We start from the raw sequence: 8928 nt of genomic DNA, 5'->3' as shown, positions 1-8928 counted from the left end.
CCGGCAAAGTCCAAGAGCTATCAGAGATGGGGGACACAACCTCGGCATCCAACCACTTGATCACATTCTTTTTCACAACTTCTTGCATTGCCTTGTTCAACCTCCTTTGATTTTGCAAGGAGGGCTTTGCATTATCTTCAAGAATAATCTTGTGCATATAGAAGGTAGGGCTTATTCCCCAAATATCAGCTAAGGTCCATCTAGTTTCCTTCTTCCGCTTTTGGAGCACCGCCAATGTGGCATCTACCTGCAACACTGGAGGTTCCTCGATTGTGGGTTTTATTGGTGGAGTCTTCCTATTCTCAAGATCCAATGAGAGTTTTCGAGGCTCATAAAAGTAAGAGCCCATTCCATATAAAGCATTGACACACTCCACTCGGCCTTCATCCTAATTTACATCAAGATTCAACAATACTGCCTCTATAGGGCCCTACACATTGATCATTGCACTAGTGTCATCAACTATCACTGTCATGACAAGATCCACAAAAGAGCACACTTCAGAACTATTGGGCTGCTTCATTTACTTGCACACATGAAAGACCACTTTCTCATCACCCACCCAGAAGGTGAGTTCTCCTGCTTCCACATCAACTAAGGCCTTCTCAGTTGCAAGAAAAGGTCTTCCCAATATGATTGGAACCTCATAATCTACCTCACAATCCAAGATCACAAAATCAGCTAGCAAGATAAATGTTTTCACCCGGACAAGAACATTATCAATTATACGCATTGGTCTTTTCATTGTTCTATCCGCCATTTGCAATCTCATGGAAGTCGGCCTCGGTTGCCCAATACCCAAAGTCTTGAAAACTGAGTAGGCCATCAAGTTGATACTTGCCCCCAAATCATATAGAGCTTTTCAAAGTCTGCACTTCCAATGGTGCAAGGAATGGTAAAAACACCGAGATCTTTTAGCTTCGGAGCTATTGAGTGCACTATTGCAGTAACTTGGTGGGTCATCTTGATAGTATCACAATCTATGGATCTTTTCTTTGTCACCAAGTCTTTTATGAATTTAACATAACCCGGCATTTGCTCTAGAACCTCCACCAAAGGCGCATTGATGGACAAGCTCTTCATCATGTCAATAAACTTCTTAAACTGGTTCTCATTTTTCTGCTTCGCGAGCCTTTGAGGATAAGGTGGAGGTGGCCTTGGCAAAGGAGCCTTAGCTTTAGGCACAATCATTTCCAGTATGTCTATTATGTGTTCCCTAGATGGATTCACGTCATTCTGAGTTTCCACTTCGGCATCATGGATATAAATCCTCATCTCCTTATTCACGTTCTCATCAATCACATTCTCAACCACCAAAGGGATCTCATCTTCTTGCAACTCAACTTCATCACTCAAAATTTCTTTTTGTTTGGAGGCATTCACATCACTGCCTCATCCACTTCTTGTAGTTACCGCCATTACATGCCCGGAATTGTTCCCATCCTTCGGGTTGACTACTGTATCACTAGGTAGAGCCCCCTTAGGGCGAGTATTCAAGGATTGTGAGATTTGGCCTAATTGAACCTCTAAGTTTCTGATTGAAGTATTGTGGGATGCTAACTGGGCATCAGAGTCAGCATTCTTTTTCATCATCTGTTCAAACATCATTTCAATTCCCCTCATTTTATTATTAAAATAACTAGGACCTTAGGATGGAAATGGGGGTGGATTGTTCGGTTGTTGACATTGGGGGGCTTTGAAAGCCTTGCCCCTGATTTCCTTGTTTGCCATTGTTCCAACCGCCCTTATTTTTGTTTCCACCCCAGTTGTTGTTGTTGCCATTCCAATTACCCTGATTGTTCTGATTATTGTTCTGATTGCCCCAATTTGCATTTTGGTTGTTGTTCCCCCAATTAATATTCCCTTGTTGCTGATTTCCCCAATTGCCTTGGGGTCTCCATTGTTGTTGGTTGGAAGAATTTCCCCTTTGGCCTTGATAGTTTTTCATATATTGCACTTTTTCATTTTGCTCATCATACCCATCATCTTGGAATCCACCACTATCTTGGTCATAATGATCCGAACTCCCTTGGATCTATTGACCTCTTTGTCTTCTTTTGTTCACTAACATGTTGACACCCTTCATAGCATTGACTTGTCTTGGATTTTGAACCTGTCGTAACTGTGCCTTTGCTAGCTGGTTCATTGTTGTTGTCATCTCTGGCATTGCCTGCCCATGATCATGGAGCTCTTTGTGCAAGTGAATGGTCGTGGGTTCACCTTGTGGCACATTGGCTCTACTTTGCCAAGCGGAGGATGTGTCAGCCATCTCATCAAGAATGTCACAAGCCTCAGCATATGGCAGCTTCATGAAATTACCCCCTGCTAACTAGTTCACCACACATTGATTGGTCATGTTTATACCCCGATAAAACGTCTGTTGAATCATTGCCTCGGTCATATCATTGTTGGGGTATTCCTTGACCATGGTTCGATATCGATCATAGGTTTTGTGAAGGGGCTCATTTGGTTCCTGTTTGAATGCTAAGATTTCATCCCTCAATGCTTCCATATGTCCCGGTGAGAAAAACTTGGCTATGAACTTATCGGCCAACTCATCCAATGTAGTGATAGAATGGTTGGGAAGCCTCTCGAGCCAGTCCAAAGCTTTCCCTCTAAGTGAGAAAGGGAATAATCTCAACTGCAACGCATCCTATGACACATTTGTTTGCTTGCTTCCCCAACACGTATCCACAAAACCCTTGAGATGTTTATATGCATTCTGATAGAAAGCAACCGTGAAATACCCTTGCTGCTCAAACAAAGTCAGCATCACATTTGTAATTTAGAAATTGACTGACCGGATCCGGGGTGGGACTATTGCACTAGCATATCCTTTGTTTGGAAGCACCCGAGGAGCCACTCTTGGAGGTGGCGGGGGAGGGTCTGGAATATTATCATTGGCTGGGCGGCCTCTCCTTTGAGCTTGAAATACTATAACCTCATCATCAATATTGTCATCTACCTCCTCCCCCAGTGAAAGGTTTCCAAGAGGTGCGTTGTTTGCCGCCATTTTGCACCTGAGTTTGTGACACACACAAATTAGTAACATAGAAGGAAAGAAAAACAATACACAAAACTATTTGATAGATAGCCAAAACCGTTAGCTCCCCGGCAACGGTGCCAAAAAGTGATCAGGTCCAACCTTACACCACTACAAAGTGGCAAGAGCGATCGATGCAGCTTTTACCCGAGATGGTCAGGATCGAATCCACAGGGAGCTAGATTGATTGGGATTTGGATTCCTATCTAAACTAGCAGTGCGTAGTGCTCTTAATTACACTTCCAATCAGAATTGTTGTTTGTTACTTCTAATTTTATACTATTGAGGTGCTAAATTAAACTAAGAGTAAATGTTTGTAAGGTTTTCTAAATAGTTAAAGAGTCACTAGGGAAGTGACTTTCTCCTAGGTAAATACTTGACGAGATCTAAAGCCTAAGGCAAAGTTGTTATATTGGGGATCGTGATATAGCCAATGCACGGAACTACTCACTCTACACCTCTCGGTAGCTTGAGTAACTTTGCCCTAATTGACTTTTTCAAGACCAATTGGGTGTCAAAATTATGCAAGCAATATAGGCTCAAGTCGGGTATTACTATCTCTAGGTTTAACCCCTTAATTGGGGCTATCAATCTCTTGAATACACCCCAATTCCTTGTTGGACTAATTTTTATAGACTCAAACTCTCTTTCTTAAGAAGAGCCCAAGTCAAAAAGGCACAAATTAGTGTTTACAACCACTAATTCAACATGGAAAACAAAATCAGTCCAAATGTCAATTACCCATAAACATCTAAGCCTTAGAACAAAAGACCCATCAAATACCCACACTAGGGTTGAGCCACAACCCTAGCTAATGGGTCTAGCTACTCATAATAATGGAAGAAACATATAAATAGATGAAGAATAACCCATATAATTTGATTACAAACTAAGAAATTGAAGATTCAGTGTTAAACTAGCTAAAAATTACTCAAAATGGAACAAAACTGTCGTTCACGTGCTCTGGATTCTAACAGATGCCCTAAAAATGTGAAAAGAATGTATTTATACAAGGCCAAATTTTTTTGACAAAAATACCCTTGACGGGGGTATCGCAGGCCGCATATAATGCACCGCGTCCGAGGTGGCTTCACTGCGGTCCACACAAAATGGACTGCAAGTCGCAATGGCATCCAACTCCAAGCTCTCTAAATCCCCTCTCCGCTGTCTGCATAAAATGGATAGCGGCCACGAAGAGGCTACTACGGCCGCGAGAAATCCTATGTGGACCGCACTGCTTTAAGATCCAAAGGTGCACCTCTCTGAACTTATCCACCGCGGACCGCACTAAATGGTTTGTGGCCGCGGTGAGTCTTTTTCGGCTACAGTGGGTTTTATGTTGCAGCAGTGCCTTAACTTGTTCTTGGTACTTGTGCAGGTTTCACTCCTTTTTGAGCTGGTTTTGACTACTTGTCACCTTTTTGACCAAATCCTGCAAACAAGTACAACATGTAAGCCTTTGGAACTATTTGTATACATTTTTAGTCCAAAACTCAAGCAAAAAGGAGGGTTAAATGAACTAGATTCCCTAGTTATCAGTTAGGCAGTACATCAACAATCTCACAGCTCATTAATGCTCAGAATAGTGCAACTGAGGAGATTCAAAGGTTGAAGGCTAGGAATGCTATCCTGGAAGGTCAGGAGGCCCAAGGGGCCTAAGAGTCAAATATGGAAGTGGTTTGTTTGACAAAGGAGAATGCTTATCTCAGGGCATAAGTGGAGAACCTGAAAGTAGAACTGCTCAATGAGCAAAAGTCGGCCAATGCCTGAATAGACCTAGTTCTCCAAACTCTTGTTGCAGCTTCCAAGCCCTCTACTCCTAGCTCCCCCTAAGCAGCCCTTTCAGTGGCCAGATTCTGGATAGTTTCTTTTTGTTTTTATGACTTGGTAGATGTTTTGTTTCTTTTGTTTTGATGTGGATGGGATGTATCAGTACTGCTCCCACTTTCAACGGTCCAATTTTACCTTTGCTTTATAAGCAAAGGCATATGTTTTATATATAAAAACTATCCTCTTTTGTTATCTACATGCTTGAATTCTCTGTTTCTCTTTTCTATCATGTTGTGGGCACATATGTGGCATGAGTTAGCTAGGCTAGACTTCTTTATATTGTTTGTCTGCTTGTGTATTTTTAATGATGCCAAAAGGGGGAAGTATAATTGAAACAGGGATCTGATTAAGGGGGAAGCATAAAGTCAGGGGGGACTAGTGAAGTTCCTGTTACCTCATCTGGTTATTTCTGCTCTAAATATATGTTATCAATGCCTAAGTTTGTCATCATCAAAAAGGGGGGAAATTGATGGGTTTTCAATGTCTTTACCTTATGTTGTTTTGATGATCTAACAAATTTACTGTCAAGAACCAGATAGGGAACCTGACACACTTGGTACAAATTGCTAATGAACGAATTCCAGCCAAATCTCCAACTAATGTGAACTGTTGCAAGTGTAGAAAATAAAGAAACAAGACAAGGACCTGATCCCTTGTGTTTCTTTGACAGCAGTACGAAAGTCAACTGTGCACAGCTGAAAAGTGACTGCCACAGAAATAGTACACACAGTGCAGCTATTTTGCAGTCACTTATCTTTTGACCAACCAAGTGCTTACATCATTCAAGTGATGTCATCAAAGGTGTATTAACAAGAGCATTATAATAAAACATCACTTGAATACTTGAGAATTCACTTCAAGCATTCAAGCCTCTTCCAACAGTGAACTTAATTCTCAAGATCCTGAAAAACAAAGTTAAACGCTACTACGGACCAGTTCCTAAATCTAGTATTTTGTTATCCTTAGTTGAGTTGTAACTTTGTTATTGTTCTTATTGTAATTCCTAAATTTTTTAGCTAGAAGCATTACTTAAGAACCCCTTTGTAAAACCATAAACCCTTTGAGTTTGTGTCGTGACTAGAGTTAGTCATGAGTTGAAGTCTTTGTAATAGGAGTATTCCAAATGTAACGACCCGCCTGGTCGTTTTGCTTCTTAGAACCCTGTCCCTCTAAATAAAACTTCACGCGCTTGCTTTAACTAATTTATGACCTGCAGGGATGGTTGGTTCGGGATTTGGAAGAGTTTGGGTTGAAATAGGCTCACTTGATTCCTTAAGATTTTCTTAAAAAGCTAAGTTTGACTTTGGTCAATATTTTTAGAAACGGACCCGGATTTGTGTTTTGACGGTCTCGGAGGGTCCGTAGGAAAATAAGGGACCTGGGCGTATGCCCAGAATCGAATTCCGAGGTCCCTAGCCTGAGTAGTGAATTTTTGTGAAAAATTGTTAAACTGAAATTCTAAGGATTTAATGAAAATGAATAATGCTTGGTCATGTTGGTATCGGGACCTTATGTTGGTTCCGGAGCCCGGTATAGGTCCAATATAATATTTTATTCTTGTTTGTGAAATTTTGTAAGAAACAGGACTGATTCAACGTGATTCGGACGTCCGATTGAAAAGATAGGAATTTGAATGTTCTTAAGGGTTTCATGCATTTTGGTGTTGAATTCGTGGTTTTAGGTGTTATTTCGGCGATTTGATTGCTCTAGCAAGTTTGTACAATGTTATTAGACTTGTGTGAGTGTTCAGAGTGGAGCCCCGAGGGCTCGGGTGAGTTTCGGGCATAGGTTGGGAGTAGAAAAGCATAACAGATTTCTGGTGTTTTTGTTGCTGCTGCAGATCTTGCAATTGCGAGATACCGATCGCAATTGCGAACTCGCAATTGCAAGGTGAATATTGCATTTGCGATGAAGCCGGCTGGGGGCAGTAGCCGCATTTGCGAACCCAGCATGGTCCGCATTTGCGACCCCTCTATTGTAATTGCGATCAAGGAAGAGGGAGGCCCAATTTGCATTTACGAACATTTCGTCGCAATTGCGACTTCGCATTTGCGATCCAGATGTCGCAAATACGACATCAGAGGCCTGGACACAGCTTTTAAAAACGGGACTTAGGCCATTTATTTCATTTCACTTCTACACTTGGACGATTTGGGAGCTTTCAAAGAGAGGATTTCAACCTAGCATTGTGATGTAAGTTATTCCTACTAAATGTGAGTTTAATACTTGGGTTTTGGGTAGATTAACACACTAAAATTAGTGAAAATCATGGGAGTTGAGTGAAAACCTAGGGTTTTGATAAAAGTTAGATTTAACCATGAAATTTGTTATGGGATGATGTAAAAATCATATATTATTGATCCTTAAGCTAAAAAGAACAACTTTCTTCGAAAAATTTCGGAATTTGGGCACGTGGGCCTGGGGTCGGATTTTAGGAAAACTTGTGTTTAAGGTTGGGAAATCATTTTAGCAACTAAAATGCGAACTCTTGAGCTTGTATTGACTACTTCCTACCTCATTTAATTAGTTTCGGATCGTTTGGCTCCAAATTGAGGGTTTGGGCATGTTCTTGGTGTTGGAAGTGCGCTTTGGAGCAAGGTGAGTCTCCTATCTAACCTTGTAAGAGGAAATTATCCCCATAGGTGATATAATTAAATAATTTGCCATTAAATACGGGGGCTACGTACGTACTAGGTGACGAGAGTCCGTGCGTAGCTACTATTATGCTAAGTCCGGGTAGTCTAGGACCCAAAAGCATGCTTTATGTGATATCCTTGTAACTTTATGTTTAATTTGGATTGTTTAAAACATGTTGATTATGGTAAATGGGACTAATAAGAGGAACATTATTTTTCTTGGCCCTTTTAAAGAAAAGTTGATATTTTTGTGAGTAATTTCTCCCAGATATATATTCTTGTCTGCCTGTTGTTGTGTTTAATTACATTTCACTGCGTCGCATGCCTGATTCGCGAGCAGGGTAATAGATGCATCTATGGTTCGCGCCGTTCGACCCTCGGCAGTGCATAATTTACTTTTATGTTGGATCAGGTTGTACGATCTCAACACTAGTTGCGCATGCTTTTACTCAGTATTTTTCTATGGATTGAGCTTTGTTATATACCCTGAAATGTAGGGGGCCAACTGTGATATTATCTAGGAAATGACCTGTTATTTCTTGCTATAAACTGTTAATTGTTTGTACTATCCATGCTCAGTATGATTCATTTCTCATATTATTTGACCCTAGTAAGTGTCAAGTCGACCTCTCGTCTCTACTCCTTCGAGATTAGACATGATACTTACTGGGTACATATTATTTATGTGCTCATACTACACTTCTGTACTTAATTGTATAGGTCTGAGGTAGGTACATCTGGTTACCAGTCTGGTGCGCATTCTTGATCAGTGTCCGAGACTTCCACGGTGAGCTGCTCCCTTCCTGTGTCGTTCAGCAGCATGATGAAGTCTCTCTTTATTTTGGTTGTCTATTCTATTTTAGACAGTAGGATATATTTATTCTTTTGTATATTCTACTAGTTGCACATAAACTTGTGACACCAGGTCTTGGCACACACATTGGTAGACCATTCTTTTGGGGATTATATAACTATTTTTGTACGTTACTAATTATCACATGTTTTTAACTTCAAATTTAGAAATTTTCCTACTTGTTTTAGTAAAGTGAAAATGAGAACTTATTAATACTTTCGTGTTGGCTTGTCTGACAAGGGTGTTGGGCGCCATCATGACCTATAATGGAATTGGGTCGTGACAACATGGTATCAGAGCACTAGGTTCACGTAGGTCTCACAAGTCATGGGCAAACCTAATAGAGTTTTGCGGATCGGTACGTAGACGTCTGTATTTATCTTCAGGAGGCTATATGGTGTTAGAAAACTACTCTTTATTCATATCCTATCGTGTAGTGGTTGGTGTACTAAATTTTCCCTCTTATATTCTCTCACAAATGGTGAGGACATGTACAACCGATGTTCTAGACCCAGGAGGAGTCGTTCCCCCCATTGCTAGAGGCCAAGGCAGAGACCGGGGGAGGG

Source organism: Nicotiana sylvestris, chromosome 5 (assembly GCF_000393655.2).
Source record: "Nicotiana sylvestris chromosome 5, ASM39365v2, whole genome shotgun sequence".
Taxonomy (NCBI): Eukaryota; Viridiplantae; Streptophyta; class Magnoliopsida; order Solanales; family Solanaceae; genus Nicotiana; species Nicotiana sylvestris.
This window is presented reverse-complemented; position numbering follows the sequence as displayed.